The sequence below is a fragment of the Sus scrofa genome, chromosome 15, assembly GCF_054392235.1.
Source record: "Sus scrofa isolate SSC_HxYL_T2T_F1_AM1 chromosome 15, Sscrofa_HxYL_maternal_Yorkshire_Landrace_v2.0, whole genome shotgun sequence".
Lineage (NCBI taxonomy): Eukaryota > Metazoa > Chordata > Mammalia > Artiodactyla > Suidae > Sus > Sus scrofa.
Window position 1 is genome coordinate 153,505,190 of NC_139397.1, and position 22,920 is coordinate 153,528,109.

Sequence of the window (22,920 nt, forward strand, 5' to 3'; positions counted from 1 at the left end):
ACAGGCCAGGAGGGAGTGGCAAGATATATTTAAAGCACTGAAAGGAAAACGTCTGCAACCTAGAATACCCTATCCAGCAAGAGTATCATTTCAAATAGAAGGGGAAATAAAGAAATTCTCCAACAAACAAAAGCTAAAAGAGAACAGCAATCCGAAACCCATTCCAAAAGAAATACTGAAAGGGCTTCTCTAACTTTAAAAATAAAAAAGGAAGAACTAGGACGGAGGAAACCACACTTGGAAAGCAGTCACTTAATGAAGCCAGCATACAGATCTAAACACAAAGATGTTAAAGAAAAAAAAAAACAGACATCAAAATCATACAATGTGGACAAGGGAAGACAGAAAGAATAGATTCTTTTTTATTTTAATGATGTGCTTGAGCCCATATGACTATCAGGTTAAAGCAAGCAGATACAGGAAGGGGTTAACATACTTAAAAAACAGGACAACCACAAATCAAAACCAAACATTACATTCACAAAAACTGAAATGAAAAGTCCTCAAGCGTAAAATAAGTGGAAACCATCCAACCAAAAGAAGAAAAGAGGCAAAGAGAAACACAGAATCAACTGGAAAACAAGGTTCAAAGTGGCAATAAATACATGTCTACCAATAATCACCTTCGATGGTCAATGGACTGAATGCTCCAATCAAAAGACACAGACTGGCAGATTGGATAACAAAGCAAAAACCTTCAATCTGCTGCCTACAAGAAACTCACCTTAGGGCAAAGGACACATATAGATTGAAAGTGAGGGGAGGGGAAAAGATGTTTCAGGCCAAAGGACAAGACAGGAAAGCTGGAGTTGCAATACTCATCTCAGACAATATAGACTTAAAACCAAGGCCATAAAGAAAGACAAAGGATGGACACTATTTAATGGCTAAAGGATCCATTCAAGAAGAGACATTACAATCATCAGTATATATGCCCCCAATATAGGAACACCCAGATACCTGCAACAAATACCAGCAGGCATAAAAGGAGAAATTGATGGGAATACAATCATAGCAGGAGACTTTAACACCACACTCACATCAGTGGACAGATCCTCTAGACAGAAAATCAATAAAGCCACAGAGACCCTAAATGCCATGACAGAAAAGTTAGACATTACATCCGAAAAATCAGAATACACATTCTTCTCAAGTGCACATGGAACATTCTAAGAACTGATCACGTAATGGAGCACAACGCTAACCTCAACAAATTTAAGAGTATAGACATTATTTCAGCTATCTTCTATGACCACAATGGCATGAAACTAGAAATCAACTACAGGAAAAGAAATGAGAAAAAAACCTATGACATGGAGACTAAACAACAGGCTACTAAAATACCAGTGGGTCAATGAGGAAATCAAGAAGGAAATTTAAAAATACCTCGAGACAAATGATAAGGAAGACACAACCACTCAAAATCTATGGGATGCTGCAAAAGCAGTGCTCAGAGGGAAGTGCATAGCAATACAGGCCTTCCTCAAAAAAGAAGAACACTCTCAAATCAACAACTTAACTCACCACCTAAATGAAGCAGAAAAAGAACAACAAAAAACCCCGAAAGTCAGCAGAAAGAAGGAAACCATAGAGATCAAAGAGGAAATCAATGAGATAGAGATTCAAAAAACAATAGACAAAATCAATCAATCAAGACCTGGTTCTTTGAAAAGGTAAATGAAAATGGCAAACTTCTGGCTACACTCACCAAGAAGATGAGAGAAAAAAACCCAAATAGCCAAAATAAGAAATGAAAAAGGAGAAGTCACAATGGATACTACAGAAATACAAAGAACCATGAGAGAATACTATCAACAATTATATGCCAACAAATTGGACAACCTAGAAGAAATGGACAGCTTGCTAGAGACTTACACCTGCCAAAACTGAATCAAGAAGAAATAGATCAACAGAACAGACCGATCACTAGAAATGAAATTGAATGTGTCATAAAAACATTCCTTACAAAGAAAAGCCCAGGACCAGATGGCTTCACAGGCAAATTCTACCAAACATACAAAGAGGAACTTATACCCATCCTTAAACTTTTTCAAAAGGTCGAAGAAGAAGGAACACTCCCAAAGACATTCTATGATGCCACCATCACCCTAACTCCAAACCCAGACAAAGATGCCACCAAAAAAGAAAACCATAGGCCAATGTCTTTGATGAATATGGACACAAAAATTCGCAACAAAATCTAAGCCAACCGAATCCAACAACATATCAAAAAGATCATACACCACGACCATGTGGGATCATCCCAGGTTCACAAGGATGGTTCAACATATGCAAATCAATCAACGCCATACACCACATTAACAAAAGAAAAGTCAGAAACCACAGGATCATCTCAATACATGCCAACAAAGCATTTGATAATGTCCAACATCAATTCATGATAAAAATTCTCTCCAAAGTGGATATAGAGGGAACATTCCCTAACATAATCAAAGCCATTTATGACAAACTGACAGCAAATGTAATACTCAAGGGGGAAAAGCTGAAAGCCTTCCCACTGAAATCTGGGACAAGACAAGGATGCCCACTCTCACCACTGTTGCTCAACAGAGTACTGGAAGTCCCAGCCACAGCAATCAGACAAACAAACAAACAAAAAGGCATCCAAATAGGAAGAGAAGAGGTAAAACTGTCACTGTATGCAGATGATGTGATACTATATATAGAAAAGCCTAAGGACTCAACCCCAAATCGACTTGAACAGATCAACAAATTCAGCAAAGTAGCAGGATAGAAGATTAACATTCAGAAGTCAGCCGCATTTCTCTATACTAACAATGACATATTAGAAAAGGAATACAAAAATACACTACCTTTTAAAACTGCACCCCAAAATGTCAAATACCTGGGCAGACACCTAACCAAGGAGGTGAAAGACACATATGCCGAGAACTATAAAACATTAATCAAAGAAGTTAAAGAAGATGTTCCATGCTCCTGGGTTGGAAAAATTAATATGGTCAAAATGGCCATACTACCCAAAGCAATCTACAGAGTCAATGCAATCCCTGTCAAAGGACCCGTGACATTTCTCACAGAACTACAACAAGCAATCCAAAAATTTATATGGAATCACCAAAGACCCAGAATTGCCAAAGCACTTCTGAGGAACAAGTTCCAAGCCGGAGGCATAACTCTCCCAGACTTCAGACAATATTACAAAGCCACAGTCATCAAGACAGTGTGGTACTGGTCCCAAAACAGACATGCAGACCAATGGAACAGAATAGGGGACCCAGAAATAAACCCTGACACCTATGGTCAATTCCTCTTTGACAAAGGAGGCAAGAACATAAAATGGGGAAAAGACAGTCTTTTCAGCAAGCCTTGCTGGGAAACCTGGACAGCAGCATGCAAATCAGTGAAACTAGAACACACCCTCACACCATGCACCAAAATAAACTCAAAATGGCTCAAAGACTTAAACATAAGACAAGACAAACTCCTGGGAGAGAACACGGGCAAAACATTCTCTACACCTATATTTTTATCATCATTCCATTGGTTTACACATTGTCATTACGAAATGTCCCTTTATAAGCAAACGTTTTCTCCTGAAATCTATTATGCCTAATGATTATTGAGCCTTGTTGTACTTATGATGTCTGTGATACAAGTATCTCTAGCTGTTTCCTTACCTACTTCCCACATTTTAATATTAAACTTAATAAATCAACTTTATATTTTGATTTTGGATTTCTGTCCAGGATTAGAACATTTTCTTTATGAGGTCTATTTACTCTGTCTGCACTGAGGGAAGGGCCACCTTAGGGCTGACTAAGGGCTGTGCTGCTTCCCCAGGCACAGACTCCTGCATGTCACTCTTTCTCACAACCACAGGGACAGACGACGCAGAGGAGCAGGAACTGGGGCCAATTTTGGTCACAGCTGCTGCACAGGGAATGCCTTTGCCAGGATGGGCCCTGGGTCCCTCGGAGTGGTCCTGCTTCCCTCCTGTTGGACCTCAGTGCTTGCCATGGGATTTCAGGCTCCCTGCCTCCCTCATCTCAGCCTGAGAGGTGTGAGAGTACATTTGGTCACAGGACCTCATCTTCCTGGCACCCAGGGATTTGGGAGTCCCAGCGCACTCAGAAGCCACCGTCTCAACTAATTGGCCATTTGAGGATTTGAGTCCCAGCTGTGACGACTGGAGAGAATATTCAAAGTGGGCTGAACCAAAGGTGCAGGTCCCAGGAACACTAGCCAGCCCGGAGGACATGCCATAGAGGGGCAGGTGAGTTGAGCAAAATCCATCCCCTGCTGTACCAGCCTCTGGTAGCAAGGCCTTGGGGCACACGAACCAATTCCCACTGGCCCCTCAGGTAACCCCCTCCTCCCCATCCCCACTCTTGCTCCCCTACAAAGAAAGCCAGAGCTAGGCAGGGTGAGTGTGGGGTTCCTTGGGCCAGTGAGAGGACAGGGCTGGGTGGACAATATGGGCAGCCAAGGGTGGGCAAGGCAGACCAATAATCCACCCTTAGCACCAGCTCCACACACACGTTCCAGGGGGCCTTGGGCATCTGAGGTCAGACTGTCCCCTTCTTCTCTCCTGTGGGGGGTGGAGTCAAGTCACACAGCAGAGGTACACTTTAACCTACACTCCCCTGCCAGGCCCCCCCTCCTTTGCTTGGAAAGTAGGACACTCGAGGCCACCTTCTAAAGAACTCCAGGCGCAGCATGATGGTGGTGGCGACTTCTCCCCCTAGGTGCCCCTACCATCCAGCCTCTGCCGGCACACCCCCACCCCCAGCCACCCTCTCGCTCAAAGACAGCCAGCTCCCTCATGCTGCAGGTCTGACCCCCGGAAAACGGAGAATCTGCTCTGGAGTCGGTGACTCCCCCTCCCCTCCCTGGGAGGCAGGCAGGCTCAGGGTCCCCCTTCCTTCCACACGCCTCCCTCTGTAGGCTGGGTCTCCTCCAACCATTTCCTGAGCAGGACAAAACCAGTTCCATTTTCCACATGAGGGTGTGGCCAGCCCTGCTCAGGCCAGAGAAGTGGGTCTGGACTGGGTCAGGGACAGGAGGCAGCACCCACCAGGAAGACTCAGACTCTGAAACAGATAAGACTGTGTGCGTTGCTCCCATGGCTGGAAGCCATCAGCCCCACAGGTGTGTGCAGCATGCAGGGGCATGGAAGCAAGAACAGCTAAGAACACACACATGTTCTACATGCGTCCCAGCCTCTGCCCTGATGCTTCTGAGAACATGGAGAGGGACTATGCCCTTTCTATGATGTGTCCAACGTCTTCTATTTCAGGAATGTGCTCAGGGATTGTCAAGGTAGCAGAGAGCTCTGCTGATGGTTGCCGCCATGGTCCAATCTTAGAGGCAAAGAAGCAGAGATAGGTCTCAGGGTTGACAGCAGTCACAGACACAACGCCCACATGAGCCTCGGGAATCAGCTCGCAGCCTAGCCTGGAGCTCTGGCAGTCACTGGATTAAGTCCTGATGACCTGAGGTGCTTCGTGATTTCCGTAATTAAAGAACAGGTAAAATCACGCTTGCAGAGTGCATGATTAGGTACTCCGACAAATTGTACAAGAGGCACAGCTCAGAAAGCATCCCATGCGGAGGGAACGCATGTCCTTCATGAATGACAGGAGAGGTCAGACATCCTTACACTGTAGGCTCCCAGCTCGGCAGAACCCGGAACCACCCCAGGGCAGCAGCTCAGAGACTCCCACAGGGGGAGGGCTCCAAGCATACCTAGGAATTGGTGAATCAGAGGGAATGTTTCCCATTTCAGGTCTGTCTGAGCTCTTTTGGAGTAAGATTGGGCAGCTGGTGGTCTCTTGGTTGATGTGCAATGGACACCGAGGCTCCCATTGCTCCAAAGGAACGAGGACCTTGTGACCTTGACCTGCCCCCTCTCGCTGTGTCCTCACTTGCTCTCTGAACCTGCCCACAGCTCAGGGCCATGTCACATCACAGAAATGGAACCCTCTCGGTGGTGCCTCTGCAGGAGTTTGTGCTGGATGGATTTCAGGGGGGTCTGCAGGCCCAGGCCCTGCTCTTTGGCCCTGTACTTGGCGGCCGTCCTGGGGAACCTCACCATGATCGTGGTCATCACCCTGGACGCCCGTCTGCACTCCCCGATGTACTTCTTCCTCAAGAACCTCTCCTTCCTGGACCTGTGCTACTCATCTGTCATCTACCCCAAAGCTCTGGGCAACATCCTGTCCTCAGCCAAGGTCATCTCCTTTGGGGGCTGTGCCACCCAGTTCTTCTTCTTCTCACTGATGATCACCACTGAGGGATTCCTCTTGGCTGTGATGGCCTATGACCGCTTCCTGGCCATCTGCAGCCCCCTACACTATCCCATCACCATGTGCCCATCAGCCTGTGCCCGCCTGGTGCTGGGCTGCTACGGTGGAGGCTGCCTCAACGCCATCCTGCAGACCAGCTTCACATTCAGCCTCCCCTTCTGCAGCTCCAACCACATCGACCACTTCTTCTGCGATGTGCCCCCGCTGCTCCTGCTCGCCTGTGCTGACACAGCCATCAATGAGCTGGTCCTGTTTGGCATCTGCGGGCTCATCATCGTGGGCACCACCCTCGGGGTCCTCATCTCCTATGCCTACATCACCGTGACCATCCTGAGGATGCGCTCGGGAGCAGGCAGACACAAGCTCTTCTCCACCTGTGGCTCCCACATGACGGCCGTGTCCCTCTTTTATGGGACCGTCTTTGTCATGTATGCCCAGCCGGGAGCGGTGGAGTCCATGGAGCAGGGCAAGGTGGTCTCTGTCTTCTACACCCTGGTCATCCCCGTGCTCAACCCCCTCATCTACAGTCTGCGGAACAAGGATGTGAAGGAGGCCCTGCGGAGCCTGGGAAACAAGCTCACAGTCAAGTGATGGGGACTCCCCCCCAAGCAGCAGGACTTCTCCTCCTCTCAGGCTCTTATCTTCTATCTCAAACCTTCTCTCCCCTTGTCCTCCTCCCTGTCCTTGTGCCCTTCCTCTTCCCCCTCCTCTTCCCCCTCCTCTTCCTCTCTCACTCTCTCTCCGATTTATCCTTCTGTTATTCCATGAATTTTCAAAAGAATATTTTTGGTCTTTTACTACATTCATCCACATTTGGAATGGAAAAAATATACAATATTTTTTTCCCTACACATCTGTACAATTATCAGCCTTCTCTAAAATTAAATTTACAGTCAGCAATTAGTACTTCTTAGTAGAAGAGCCTTCATTCTGACCTTTGAATAAACCAGGACAGCTCATCAGGTGTGAAATGGAATAGGAATTCTTCAATACTCTTAAGAAATGTTTTGTGAAACTCTACAAAGTATAGTATGTCTGTGTTACTTATGTATCGGATTTTGGTGAAGATCCCTGGGCAACGTTAGGTTTGGTTTATTTGTTTTGTCCATCCCATAAATGCTTTGCATGCTCCTGCCGCAGAGCAGGTTCTCAGTACGAACTACTTCTTGATTTTAATGTGAGTTCAGTGTTCTTTAAGTACTCATTGAACTCCAAAATATGTCTGGCATAGGTTTAGTTAATGTGGTAAGTGTAGAATAAGCACTTTACATCTGAAGACCATATTGTAGTTTTAATTCTGATTCCTGGTTAAATATAACAAAAGTTTAAAATTTTAAATCGTATTTTAACAGATTTTGTTGGAACTATTTTAATGTACATTCATTGTGGTGCAATGCATATTCACCTTGTTGTGTAATAGACCTCCAGAACTTTTCCAACCTGTGGTAAACCTGGAACAACCCCCTGTTTCCCCTTAGCCCCACCTACTAAGGGCCAGCCTTTTCCTAGCTGCCTCCATGATAGTGACTACTTTAGATATCTCTGGTAAGTAAAACATACAGGGTTTGTCTTTTTGTGTCTGGTTATATCACTTAGCACAACGTCCTCAAGATTCATCCGTGTTACACTCAATGACCGTGTTTTCATCTTTTTAAAAGTTGAACACGAGTCCATCCTATGTATTTGCCACATTTTGTTTGTGTATGCACCCACCAGTGAATACTTGTATTGCTTCCGCATTATGCCATTGGTGAAAAATGCTGCTATGTACATCCATCTGCAAATATCTCTTACGGTTACAGCTGAACACGGGGTGATTATATACACAAACAGGTTAATACTGGACCATATAGTAAGTATTTTTTAATTTGAGGGAAACCGCCAAAGTATTTCTGTTGTGGCTGTTCCATTTTACATTCCCATCAATAGGACAAGAATGTTGCAAATTCTCTGATTCCTAGGAAACATGTGAACTTTTTCATTTTAGAGCAACCATCATAAGAGTTGTGGAGTGTTATGTCATTGGTTTTGATCTTCATTTCGCTAATGTGCAATGTTTCGTGTGTGTGTGTGTGTGTGTGTGTGTGTGTGTGTGTGTGTGTGTGTACACAAATGTATATGCTTGGTGCAGCATAAAGAATTTTCAGGGCCAGACATTACATCTGAGCCACAGCTGCAACCCATGCCACAGCTGTGGCAGCACCAGATCAATTTGAATGTACTCTCTTTTGCCTGTTTTTCCCAAACGGGAGCTGTAATTTTCCTTCTCTTTCTCTTTCTCTCTCTCTCATTTATTCTTCCGTTATCCCTTGAGTTTTCAAAACTTACAAAACAGAAAGAGACTCAAAGATTTTAAAACAAAACTTATGTTTACCCAGGGGGAAAGGTGGGGTGGGGGCAGGTAAGGTTCGGGGTCGGTATTGATAGATGCACACTATTACAGTCTAGAATACAAAGGTTATGGGAACCTGCTGCACAGCACGGGAAAATTTCCTCAGTACTGTGTTGTAACTTATGGGGAAAGAATGTGAGAAGGAGTGTATATATGTATAAGTATAACTGACTGACTTTGCTGTACACCTGAAATGAGCACAACTTGATAAGTCGATTATACTCCAATAAAATGTTTAAAAAAGAAACAATAAAGAAGGATTAAAACTACAATTTGGTATTGAAATTGAAGGTGTTTATTCTAGACTTATCACATTTCCCTTGCCTCCACCTGCTGAGAGCCAACACTTCACTAGCTGCCTCCATGGATGTCACTACTTCAGATGCCTCTTGCAAGTAAAACGTACAGTACTTGCCATTTTGTGTCTGGTTACATCGCTTAGCCCAACGTCCTCAGGGTTCACCCACGTCACAGTCCAGGACGGTAGTTTCATCGTTTTAAAAGGTGAATACGATTCCATCCTATGTATTTGCCACATTTTGTCGACTGCTCCACCAACGGGGATTTGGATCGCTTCTACCATATGCCATTGGTGAATATCGCTGCTACGAATGCACATGTGCAAATGTCTCTTATTGTTTCAGCTCTGAATTCTGGATGAATATACATCCAAGCACGTTACTGCTGGCTCATATAGTAAAACTTTGAGAGGAACCTCCAAAGTATTTCTGCAGTGGCTGTGCCATTTCAGCTTCCCATCAATAGGACGAGAATGCTCCAGTTTCCCTCCTTCCTAGGAAACCTGTGAACCTTTCCATTTTAGAGTAGCCGTCTGAATAGTTGTGGAGTATTATATCATTGGTTTTGATCTTCACTCCACTAATGCACAATTATGTATATAAATATATATATATGTATTTATATATCTCCAAATATGACCAAATATATCCAAATATATATAGTTGCTACAGCATAAGGAATTTTCTGGGCCAGAGATAAATCTGAGCCACAGCTGCACCCTATGCCACAGCTGGGGCAACACCAGGTCCTGAAGCCACTGCACTGGGCCAGGGATCAAACCTGCACCTCAGTAGTGACCTGAGGCACGGCAGAGACCACACCAAGTCCTTCATCCTCTGCATTATGGTTGGAAATCTGCAATTCCCCGTATATTTGCTAACATGTGGATCATGTTTGGAAAAAACAATGTATTTATGTCCTTTGAAAATTTTCCATTGAGTGTTTGGTTTTTTGGTAGAAGTGAGATAAGGTTATACATTTTGGTTTTTGTTATTTTTTCATGTTTTTATCATTTATTTATAGATATATTTTTTTCTACTGTACAGCATGGTGACTCAGTTACACTTACATGTATACATTCTTTTTTCTCACGTTCTGTCTAGTTACTTATGATGGAACATGTAATGTTTGGTTCTTAATTGTGGAAAATCTTGTTACACTCTGGTATCACATATGAGATTTGGAAATATTTTCTCCTCTCATAGGTTGCTTTTCACTCTTCTTAAGTCTTATAATGAAACCGATTTTTAACGTGAATGTAGTCTCTTTTGTCTAATTTTACTTGTGACTTCCATGAATTGGGGGGTCATATTCAGGATACAAATCCAACAAGAAGATATAGCAATTATAAATATGCACACACTCAATACAGGAACAGCTGAAACAAAGCTATTAACAAACATAAGGGGGAAATTAACAATCATACAGTAATAATAGGGGATGTTAACCTCCAATTTCCATTAACGGAAAGATCATCCAGACAGGAAATCAAAAAGGAAACACTGACCTAAATGATACCTTGAGACAGATGGAATTCATTGATTGCTACAGAATATTTTATCCAAAAACAGAGGAGCACACATTTTTTTTTCAAGAGCACATGGGACGTTCTCCAGGAGAGATCACATACTAGGCCGCTGAGCAAGTCTGAACAACTTCAAGGTAATGAAACTCTAATGAAGAAGTTTTTCTTACCCCAACAGTGTGAAACAGGAAAGCAACTACAAGGAAAAAACCAACAAAAACCCTAGCAAATAGGTTCTACACATGTTTCTAAATGACTAATTGGTCACTGAAGGACTCAAAGAGGGAATCAAAAACTAACTTGAACGTGAAGGGGTACTGCAGACATTGCCAGGTGAGAGCAAACTTCCTGTGTCAGGCACAAGGGCTACCATAGCTAATTAACACGAAGTTGGTCACTCATAACAACAGCAAAGGATACTCTCAGAGATCTGGAGCATAGATGTCCCAAATCAAGTTGTCAGCAGGGCAGCTGCCTGTGAAAGCTCTAGACAAACGTCATTCCTTGTTTCCTCCTGGCTTCTGGAGGCTCCCGGCAATCTGAGCATTTCTTTTCCTGTTGCTGCATCACTCCAACCTCAGCCCAGGCTTTCCATGCCCTTCATTCTTGTGGCTTTATTTCTCTGTGCACTTTTCTCCTTTTGTAGGGAACACTAGTCCACTGAACCTGGTATGGACTCATACTAACTAATTCACTTAGGAAGACCCTATTTCCAAAGAAGGTCACCTTCTGGCTTTCTGGGTAGACATGTTTTGGAGGGAGACACTGTTCACCTTACTCCAGGGATGTTCCATGTGCTTGCTCAAAGGGGATTTATGTTCAGTGGTTGCTGAGTGACCACAGTATTTCATCTGTGCCAAGGAGGTCCGTGCAGTACACATTTTGATTCAATTCTAAGAGAAGACCACAATGTTCACTCTTTTTAAATCAGTTACCAAAAGGAGCATGGTGAAATATCAACCATGATTTGGATGTTTGCACTTCATTTGCATTATTTCAATTTTTAAATTACATATTTTAAACTTTTATTTTTGCATACACCTTTACATTTTTTACATCATCCAGTTGAAGTAAACATTTTCATTATGAAGTGTCCCTCTACAAGCAAATTTGTCCCCAGAAATCTATTTTCTCTGATGATTATTGAGCCACAAGAGCCTTGTTTGACTTGGGATGTTCATAATACAAATTTCTCAACCTTTTCAATCATGTACCTTCTGTATTTTAATATTAAACATAAATCAACCTTATACTCTGATTCTGAATGTTTTCAAGGATTAAATTTTTTGTATGAGCTGTATTTCCTAGTCTGCATTGAGGGAAGGGCCACATTAGGGCTGAGACAGGGCCGGGCTGCTTCCCCAAGCACAGACGCCTGCACATCACTCTGTCACTCAACCACAGGGACAGATGAAGAAGAGGAGGAGGAGGGAATGGGGGGCCAATTGGTCACAGGTATGGGACTGCAAGGTTCTTTCCAGGGATGGGCACTGGGTCTCTCCGAGTGGTCTACTTTCTATCCCATTGAACCTCAAGGCTTACAGAGGGATTTCAGGTTTCTGGCCTCCCTTGACTTGGGCTGACATGTAGCAGAGGAAGATTGGTCACAGGACTTAACTTCTTGGATCCCAGGGAGTTGGGCATCCCAGGGCGCTCAGAAGCACAAATCTCTCCTAATTGGTCATTTGAGGGTTTGAGTCCCAGCTGTGCCAGGTGGAGTGAATCTTCCCAGCAGAGTGAATCAAAGGTGCAGTTCCCAGGAACTCCAGCCATAAGAGAGGACACACAATAGTGGGCACCCCCCTTACCCTCCTCTGCCTCCACCCCACTCCCCTTCGCTAGAAAGGAAGCCAGAGCTGAGCAAAGAGTAGGAGGTTGTGCTTGCTGTCTCCTCATTTTCATCAGCACTGAATGCTCAGGAGCCCGGTCCGCCCAGGAGCACAGGGTCTTGAGTCAGTCACAAGCCTCCTGACATCACAGGAGCAGTGCCGACATCGCTCAACAGAATACTGTTCACTAGTCACTGACAGGTGAGTCCTGGGAGCCTGGAGCATGAACTACACTAACCCCACCTCCCCATGCCACTGGGCAGGGTCAGTTAGGGAAGCAGGCGGACTTTCATGAGAGTAGAATGAATGGAGGGGGGGAGGGGTCTCGTGCTATGGTGGGCCTAAAGTCAGTGGTCTGAAACTCTGCACTGCAGACAGTCTCCAGGCAATGCTGGTGCTATAGCGCCTCAGACCACACCTGAGGAACAAGAGGATATGACGAAGGACTCAGACGCAGGCATTACAGAGAGAGGCTCACAGACAGCCTGCATGCTTCCACTTCACCTGGCAAGTGATTTCTCAGGCTCAACTCAAGTGCAAGCTCACTGAAGCTGCCACCACATCCCACAGACAATCTCAGCAAGACGAGGGAATGTGTCAGGTTGCTTTTTCAAAAACCAAGCAAGAACCTAGCTTCACAGAGGAAAATGCCAATCTCTCCTCCAGTGCTCCCCTAGGCTCCTTTGGGGTCACAGTTGTGATGACACGAGGCCCCCAAGGTGGACGACTTGTCCTGAGAAACCATCGCAAATATGAACCTGGCTAAACCAGGGGACTTTGAAGCCATGGGGCCAAGCTGGGAGTGTTGGATGCAGAATGGTCACTAGGTTGTAGTGGCTCCAGGTGTGTATGAGCAGGAGGGTGGGGAGAGATGCCTGGCAAGGTTGTGGCCATCATGAATGTGAGTGTCTGTGCAGAGGATGGGGCTATGGGTACAGCGGTGGGGGCTACAGGTACAAGGGTGGGAGCCAAAGTGCACAGGATGGGGATATGGGTAAGGCCTCCTCCATCTCCATCCTTAGCACCACCAACAACCCTGAATTCCAAGAAACTCTCCCTGGGCACCGGAGGTGAAGGTGTCTCCTTCTGCTCTCCTGTGAGTTGGAATCAAGTCTGCCAGGAGAGGAAATCTGGACAACCCACACCTTCTCAGACTTGCTCTTTGGTTGGAAGGTTGGAACTGTCACAGACCACCTTCTAAGGGAACTTCAAGCTGAGAGGGAATGGCGGGGCCACCACTGCCCCACAGACAACACTGACCCAACAGTCTCTGCCTGCACACCCCCACTCCTGGTCCACCCACTCCCTCAAAGACAACCAGCTCCCTGATGCTACAGAACTGACCTCCAGAAAATGTGGAATCTCAAATTCCACTGCCCGGGAGGCACACTGGCTCAGTATCCAGCTTCCTTCCCCACTCCTCCCTCTTTAGGCTGGGTCTCCTATGCCCATTCCTCAGATCAGCACACAGCTGGTCACATGTCCCCTGTGAGTGTGTGGTCAGACATGTAGCAGACAAGTAAGCCTGGGCTGGGATAGGGACAGGTGCCGGCACCCAACAGGAAGACTGAGCCACTGAAATCGATGGGACAGTGTGTGTGGCTCCCTTTTCTGGAAGCCATCAACCCCACAGGTGTTCTGAGGAGCCAGGGACATAGAAGCAAGAACAGGGCAGGACAGCTCACATTCGGAATGTGTCTCAGAAACTGTCCTGCTACTTCTCAGACCATGGAGATGGACTTTCCACTCTCTATGAATTGTCCAATATCTGGACATTGTCAAAAAGAGCCCTGAGGTTCTCAAGGATGAAGAGAGCTCTGCTGATGGTTGCCACCACGGCCCAATACTAGAGACAACCAAGCAGAGGTAGGTCTTACAGTCTTCAGGAGGGACAGAGAGAGCATCCACCTTAGCCTGCCAGGGGCTGGTGCCTGATCTGCACCTAGGCTTGAAGATCCTACAAACACTGGGTTAAGTCGTGATGACATGAGGTGCTTCACGATTTCTATACTTGAAGAACAGGTAAAATCATACCTGCAAAATGCAAGATTAAGTACTGTAGCAAGGTGCAGAAATGGCACAGCCCAGAAATATCTCACAGGGAGGGAAAGCATTGTCCTTCGTGGATGATGAGATGTAAGATAACCTTACACTGCAGGCTCTCAGCTCTGCAGAACCTGGAACCAGGCCATAGCAGGAGCTCAGAGTCTCGCACAGAGGGAGTGCTCCAAGCATACCTAGGAATTCCTGAATCAGAGGAAATGTATACCATTTGAGGAGTGTCTGAGCTCGTTTGGAATAAGACTGCACGGCCGATGGTCACTTGATCAGTGTGCAATGAGGACCTGACACTTATCGTGCTGCAGGGAAAGATGACCTTGTGACCTTGACTTGCTCTCTCTTCCTGTCTCCCACCTGTTCTTAGCCCTGTCGTCCAAATCAGGGCCATGTCACCCCATGGAAGTGGAAACCTCTCAGGGATGCCTCTAGAGGAGTTTGTGCTGGAGGGGATTTCAGGGGGGTCTGCAGACCCAGGCCCTGCTCTTTGCCCTCTTCCTGGCCCTGTACTTGGCGGCCGTCCTGGGGAACCTCACCATGATCGTGGTCATCACCCTGGACGCCCGTCTGCACTCCCCGATGTACTTCTTCCTCAAGAACCTCTCCTTCCTGGACCTGTGCTACTCATCTGTCATCTACCCCAAGGCCCTGGCCAACGTCCTGTCCTCAGCCAAGGTCATCTCCTTTGGGGGCTGTGCCTCCCAGTTCTTCTTCTTCTCCATGATGGGCACGACTGAGGCCTTCCTCTTGGCCGTGATGGCCTATGACCGCTTCCTGGCCATCTGCAGCCCCCTGCACTATCCCATCACCATGCAGCCCTCAGTCTGTGCCTGCCTGGTGCTGGGCTCCTACTGTGGAGGATGCCTCAATGCCATCCTGCAGACCAGCTTCACATTCAGCCTCCCCTTCTGCAGCTCCAAACACATCGACCACTTCTTCTGTGATGTGGTCCCCCTGCTCAAGCTCACTTGTGCCAGTACGGCCATCAGTGAGCTGGTCCTGTTTGGCATCTGCGGGCTCATCATCGTGGGCACCACCCTCGGGGTCCTCATCTCCTATGCCTACATCACCGTGACCATCCTGAGGATGCGCTCGGGAGCAGGCAGACACAAGCTCTTCTCCACCTGTGGCTCCCACATGACGGTCGTGTCCCTCTTTTATGGGACCGTCTTTGTCATGTATGCCCAGCCGGGAGCGGTGGAGTCCTTGCAGCAGGGCAAGGTGGTCTCTGTCTTCTACACCCTGGTCATCCCCGTGCTCAACCCCCTCATCTACAGTCTGCGGAACAAGGAGGTGAAGGAGGCCCTGTGGAGACCGGGGCACAAGCACACTGCACCCTGAGGGAGGGTGACCTGGGAGACAGTGTCCTGAGTGCAGAACAACAGGACTCAGGGGGAGGCAATGGCTTTGGCTTGAGGAATTTGTTCCTTTTTTATCCAGCATTTCATTCAACCATTCCAAGAAGCACATCATGGACCATGTACACAAGTGTGAGTCACTAAAAAAGACACTTGGATTGCCATGAAAAATAATGTCCCATGAAGGGAAAAGACCCTAAACTTGACGCCAGAGCAACCCAGCCAGCAGAGCCATGAGCAAGGGTTGAACCAGCATATATGTCCCATGTTTAACATCTACCCATGAAGGTATGTGGACTAGACAACCTCTCTGGCCCCTTCCTTCCTCCCTGAATCTAAGGTAAATGTTTGCTCAATAATAACCCCTGAACCACCCAGCCGGGGCCCTTATGATGCTCTGGATTGCCCCTTCCTTGATGATACCCTGGGTTCAGCATAGCCTATCAGGGGAGGTGTTAGGACCGGGCTTCCCCTCAATTTTGCAGCATGAAGGTTCCCCCCTTCCCCTTTCTCTTCACTGTGGCTACCACCTTCAACAAGCCAGCAGAGTGAAGCCGTGCTCCTGATTAGGATGTCCGTGCTCAACCTGTCCCAGGTTCTCCCCCTAGACAGCAGCTGGGAGCCCCAGGGAGTCAACAGAAGTGCCTGATATCCAAGGGTCCCCTGGTCCTGACCACCCAGCCTGGCAGGTGACATCATCCTGACTACTTGCCACCCTAACACGTGGTGCTCTGTCAGCATAGATATCTCTCAGTAAGGATGAAGTCCCTGGTGGATGAAGAAGACAGCAGGGTTGAAGGGAAGGGGCACTTTCTTGGCACAGAGCCCAGCTCCCCAGCCTCTGTCCCACACTCCCAGGAGCCTGGACCCTCAGTCCTGACCTTCCCACTCGGGGCCCCATCCACTAGTGGTCACAACACACACAGTCCGTTGGCCCCATTACCTTGTCTCCCTTTAGTAGAGACATACACACCCATGGTCACCAGCAGGAGGTTGTGCTCCGGACACGGGGGTGAACTGTTCCCTGAAGGGCAACGTAGGGACCTGCCCCTCCTCTCTGATCACAGCTCTCAATGTCCCTCTTTCCCTGATCAAGAGACTGTGGGGAGGGGCTAACAGCTAAATCATCAGCCTGCTGCTCACAATCCCTCAATTAGCACATACACCAATATCTCTGCTGGATTCTCCAGGCCACCTGTCTCAGCTTTGGGCCCTCTGATGTATGTTACTGTATTCATCTCATATAATGCGTTTTTCTCTTTCAGCAGTTCCCCACTCCTCCGCTCCACAAGTGGCATGCTTTGTTACTTCTCAAGCTATTATATTGTTCTCTCTCTTCCTCTCTCCCCACTCCTTGGAAAGTTGGTAAATTAGCTGTGCCAATTTACATTCCCATTCACAGGGCAACAATCTTTCAAATTCTCCCCATCCTAGTCCACTCACATTATTTCCTGTCGTATTTAGAGCAGCAATCCTAATAGTGATGAAGCACTATCTCATTGATGGTTTTGATGTTCATTTCTCTAATGATTAGCTCTGCTCAGCATCTTTTCATATGTTGTCGACAACACGTAGATCAGCTTTCGAGAAATATCCAAGGACTTGGCAAGATTTTCATTGGGTTACTAGGTTCTTTATTGTAGAAGATCTTTACATGGTCTGGATATTACCCTCTTCTCAGATAGAAGATTTGCAAACATTTTCTCCCTCCTCATACGTTGCTTTTGCACTTGGGTTTTTAACTTCTTTGGGCGCCAATTCTTAATTTTGACGTAGTCTCTTTTGTCCTTTTTTACTTTGGTTTTCTGGGCCATTGCTGTCGTAGTCACAGTACCCAACCCACATAAGATAGCAATCATAAATATAGAAGCACCCGACACAGGAGCACCTAAAACAAAGCAAACGGTAACAAAGGCAAAGGGAGACATGAACAGTAATACAATAATCAGAGGGAATTTTGCACCCCACTTCCACCAATGGACAGATCACGCAGACAGAAAATCTATAAGGAAACACTGCCCTTAAAGGAAACATTAGCCCAGATGGAGATAACTGATATATGTATAGGATATTTTATCCCACATTCTTTAACATGCACAGGGAACATTCTCCATGTCAGATCACATGCTAGGCCACTAAGTAAGTCTCAGTAACTTTATGACGATTGAAAACATAACAAGCCTTATTTTCTTACCACAGTGATGTGAAAGGAGAAAACAAACTCAAGAAAAACCTGCAAAAAAACACAAACACATAGCTTTAAACAACATGCTCCACAATAACCAAGGGGTCACTGAATACGTCAAAGAAGAAATCAAAAAATGCCTGCAGTCAAATGAAAAGGAAAACACGGCAATCCAAAGTCTGAGATTTAGATAAACAATTTAAGAGGGAAGTTTATAGTGACACAAGCCTACTTCAGAAAATAAGAAAAATAACACATAAACAATCTCACTTTACACCTAAAGAATGAGGGAAAGAAGACAAGGTTGAAGTTTACTGGAAGGAATGAAATACCAAAGTTCTGGACAGAAATAAGTAAAAGGGACTTTTAAAACAATAGAAAATATCAATCAAACGAAGCTCTGGTTCTCCCAAAAGATAAAAAAAAGAATTGCTAAACTTCTGGCCAGGCTCACAAAGTAAAAAGAAAGAGGGCCCAAATAAATAAAATCAGACAGGGAAGAGGAGAAGTCACCATCAGCACCAGAGAAATACGAAAAATTGTAAGAGATTATTAGCAATGTTATAAGCCAATAAATCAGACACACTACAAGAAATGGACAAACACCTAAAAATGTACAACTTCCCAAGAATGCATTGGGGAAAAAGAGAAAATCTGAACAGTCCAACATTGACCCATAAGACTGAATCTGTGATGAAACACATCTCTCAAAAAAAGCCCTGGACCAGGTGGTTTTGCAGTCAACTCAGGCTCTGGGCATCCTTGGCCTTGCTTCGCCTGTTTTTGCATCACTCCAGCCTCTGCCCAGTCTTGAATGTCCTCTTCCTTGGTTCCCCCATCCTGTCCTCTCCTTGAAAGAGAACACCTGTCACTGGGTTTAAGGCGCCCTAATCCATAATGACTTCATCCTAATGATATCATTTGCAAAGACCCTACTCCCAAATATGATCACATTCTAAGTGTCCGTGTAGATGTATTCGGGGGGGGGGGTGGTAACATTCACCTGACTACAGCGATGATCCTTGTGCTTCATTATATTTGCCGTTGCAGAGGGTCGTGTTCGATCTACGTCAAGGAGGTACCCCTGATTGATGTTCTGAATCACGGGGAACCGATACCTACTAAATGTGTGCACTTGTTTTGTCAGTTACTGAGAAGGGTGCTGTAAACCAGCATCTACAGATTGGATGTATCCACTTTATAATCCTGTCATACATTCTTTAATTATTGAAAATCTCTGCTGTATGCAAGTGGAAATTTTTCACATCATTCCGTTGCATTACACGTTTTCCTTATGAAATGTCCCCTTATAAATATTTTCTTCTAATATCTGCTTGATTTACTACTTATTGAGCCACATCTGCTTTCTTTTTCGTAGAGAGCTCACATGTAACTTCCTTAGGTTTCGTACCGTCCTATCTATACTTTTAGAGTAAATGTGCATCTCTTTCTTACTTTGGCGTTTATATCCAAGTACCGTATTTTATTTTAATAGATGCAGTTACGCTATTGCATTAAGTTTAGCGTCAAATGGCATAACCCAAAGAGGGGAAAAAGGACAAACGAGCTGTGTAAGCATCAAAACCATAATAAATTGTAACACACAAAAATTTTAATATGAATTTATACTACTGCAAAAGTACACCCACAAGGAGAAGGCTCCGTGTTTTGAAATGAGGTCCAAAGAGAAGTCAAGCACCTATCTGCCCGTCCAATGCGAACTGTACCACTGGGTAACCGGGTGCCCGTGGTAAATCAGTTAAGCCTTCCTTCTCCACTAAAGCCTGGTAGAACTGCAAAAGCTTTCTCCAGAGGAGAGTGACATCCACAGAGAAAACGTTCTCTCACAGAAGCACCACGGCCGAGAAGGAATGATGGCCTCGGAGCACCACCAGGTTGCAAACCCCAATGCATTAAAGAACACAGGCAGCCTCGTCACTTCCACCATCACAGACGGGGAGAGTCAGGCACCCTGTGCCCCTGAGGAAAGAGCCCTGTGCCACCCAAGAATTCCACTGGCCAGTAACAAAGCCATGGCAGCCACCCCCAGCAGCAGCATCCCCATACGTGGATTCTAGACAAGCCTCCAGATCAACCACCATTTCCTGGAAACACACAGGACACACGGATGTGACAAGCGGTATTACCAGGGTGAAGTCAGCCAACATAGCCGGCGGTAACTCTGCAGAACACGAGGCGCAGCTTCTTTATGAAATAAGTAACAACAGCAATGACGACAAGAGAAAATGATGGAAGGGGTACCTATCAGCATAAAGGGGTGTGTAACGCTTGTCAGTGCATCTAGGGAGGGCCTTTGCTGGAGGCTGATTCAAACGCCTGTCGAACAAAATCACATCTGTTAACCTGACGCCTTTATCGGATGCATAACTGCGGAGTTTAGGCATTTACAGTACCGTTGGCGTGATACTGAGGTGCATGTTTTTGAAAACAAAGGCCCTTTTATTTTGGAGGTGCATGCTGAAATATGGGTGGATGAAATTATGTGATATCTAACACTTGCTTTGAAATATTTCAGGGCTGTGGGAGTCTGGTAAGAAACATACAAAAGCGGCCATGCGTCGGTCGGTACTAAAGCTGGGTGACAGGTACTTAGAGGTTCACCAGACTATCACTCTCTGCACTTTTCCGCATATTTAAAAATGGCCACAATTGGAGCTCCCCTCGTGGCGCAGCGGAAACAAATCCGACGAGGAACCACGAGGTGGCGGGTTCCGTCCCTGGCCTCACTCAGTGGATTAAGGATCTGGCATTGCCAGGAACTGTGGTGTAGGTCACAGATGCGGCTCAGATCTGGCATTGCTGTGGCTCTGGGGTAGGCCCGCAGCTGTAGCTCCAATTAGACCCCTAGCCTGGGAACCAACGTGTGCCACGGGTGCGGCCCTAAAAAGACAGAAGACCAAAAAAAAAGAAAAGAAAATCGTTACAACCACAGTTTAATCATTATGTTTCAAGTGGCCGATTCAAGCCTCATGCCACGCAGGAAGATTATCTCATAGTCTCGTTTCAACAAATACTCTTTTTCGTTGTTGGAGTCTCTGTCACACAGTTAAAAATGAGGGTGCCAGGGTGGCGGGTGGAGAGGAGGTTTAAATCGGGAACAGAGAGGATATGCAGGGCCGTAGGCCTGTTCTGCACGATACCCAGCACAGGCGGGTGCCATACACGTTTGTCAGGACCCCCGAGTGCAAACGACACCAGAGCAAACCCGCACCCAAACTACGGCTGCTAGGTGACGTTAACACTTCAGGGCAGTTGGTCCCTCATAACAGATGTGCCCCTCCGATGCCTCGTGTTGATGGTGGAGAACTCGGGGTGCCGGAGGAGGGGCATGAGAATCTGCATTTTCTGCTCAAGTTTGCTGTGAACCGAAAACATCCCTAAAAATAGTCTATTAACAAATGGTGTGGAAAATAACAAGTGCTGGAGGGGCTGTGGAGAAAAGGGAACCCTCCTGCACTATTGGTGGGAATGTCAACTGGTACAGCCACTATGGAGAACAGTTTGGAGATACCTTAGAAATCTATACATAGAACTTCCATATGACCCCACAATCCCACGCTTGGGCATCTATCCGGACAAAACTCTACTTAAAAGAGACACATGCACCCGCATGTTCATTGCAGCACTATTCACAATAGCCAGGACATGGAAACAACCCAAATGTCATCGACAGATGATTGGATTCGGAAGAAGTGGTATATATACACAATGGAATACTACTCAGCCATCAAAAAGAATGACATAATGCCATTTGCAGCAACATGGATGGAACTGGAGAATCTCATACTGAGTGAAATGAGCCAGAACGGCAAAGACAAATACCATATGATATCACTTATAACTGGAATCTAATATCCAGCACAAATGAACATCTCCTCAGAAAAGAAAATCATGGACTTGGAGAAAAGACTTGTGGCTGCCTGATGGGAGGGGGAGGGAGTGGGAGGGATGGGGAGCTTGGGCTTATCAGACACAACCTAGAATAGATTTACAAGGAGATCCTGCTGAATAGCATTGAGAACTTTGTCTAGATACTCATGTTGCAACAGAAGAAAGGGTGGGGGAAAAAATGTAACTGTAATGTATACATGTAAGGATAACTTGATCCTCTTGCTGTACAGTGGGAAAATAAAAAAAAATTTTTTTTTTAAATGGTGTGGAGTTCCTCTTGTGGCTCAGTATTTACGAATCCGACTAGGAACCATGAGGTTGCAGGTTCGATCCCTGGCCTTGCTCAGAGGGTTAAGGATCCGGCGTTGCCATGAACTGTGGTGTAGGTCACAGATGAGGCTCGGATCCCACATCGCTATGGCTCTGGTGCAGGCCGGCAGCTACAGCTCCAATTATACCCCTAGCCTGTGAACCTCCATATGCCACAGGAGCGGCCCTAGAAAAGGCAAAAAGACCAAAAAAAAAAAAACAAGAAAAAAGATGGTATGATTTTTCTTAATGTTTAGTAGAATTCCCCAGTGAACCCATCTGTGCCTGAAGCATTCTTTGGGGGCAGCTTTGAAATCACAAATTCAATTTTTCATGCTTATGAACTGTTATGGATGATTCATAGTATTTTATCATGAAGTGTTCATAGTTTGTGGCTGTGTAAAATTCACAGTACATTTTTCCTAAGCTGCTGAAACTGTGAGCGTAAACGTGCATAGTGTTGTTGGAATTCTGTTTTCTTTTTCGTTTAGGCCACACCTGCAACATAGGAACGTTCCCAGGCTAGGGGTCACATTGGAGCTGCAGCTATAAGTTAGCCCATAGCCACAGCAATGCGGGATCCTTGACCTACTGAGCGAGGCTGGGGATGGAACCCGCATCCTCACGGACACTGTGTGGGTTCTTACCCCAGTGAATCACAGCGGGAACCCGTCAGGTTTTGTATTTAAGTCTCTAGTGCTTATTTGGCTCTCAAGTTATCTTTGCTATGCAATCTTCCTTTTCCTTCTATTCTATCAATTCTTG

At 45.9% G+C, this 22,920-nt stretch overlaps 2 pseudogenes; both read left to right on the forward strand.

Moving 5' to 3' along the window:
* Positions 1-5,938: 5,938 nt before the first annotated feature.
* Positions 5,939-6,878, forward strand: LOC100522351 (olfactory receptor 9S13-like; annotated as a pseudogene).
* A 7,923-nt stretch (positions 6,879-14,801) lies between these two features.
* Positions 14,802-15,732, forward strand: LOC100626063 (olfactory receptor 9S13-like; annotated as a pseudogene).
* The last annotated feature ends 7,188 nt before the right edge of the window (positions 15,733-22,920 follow it).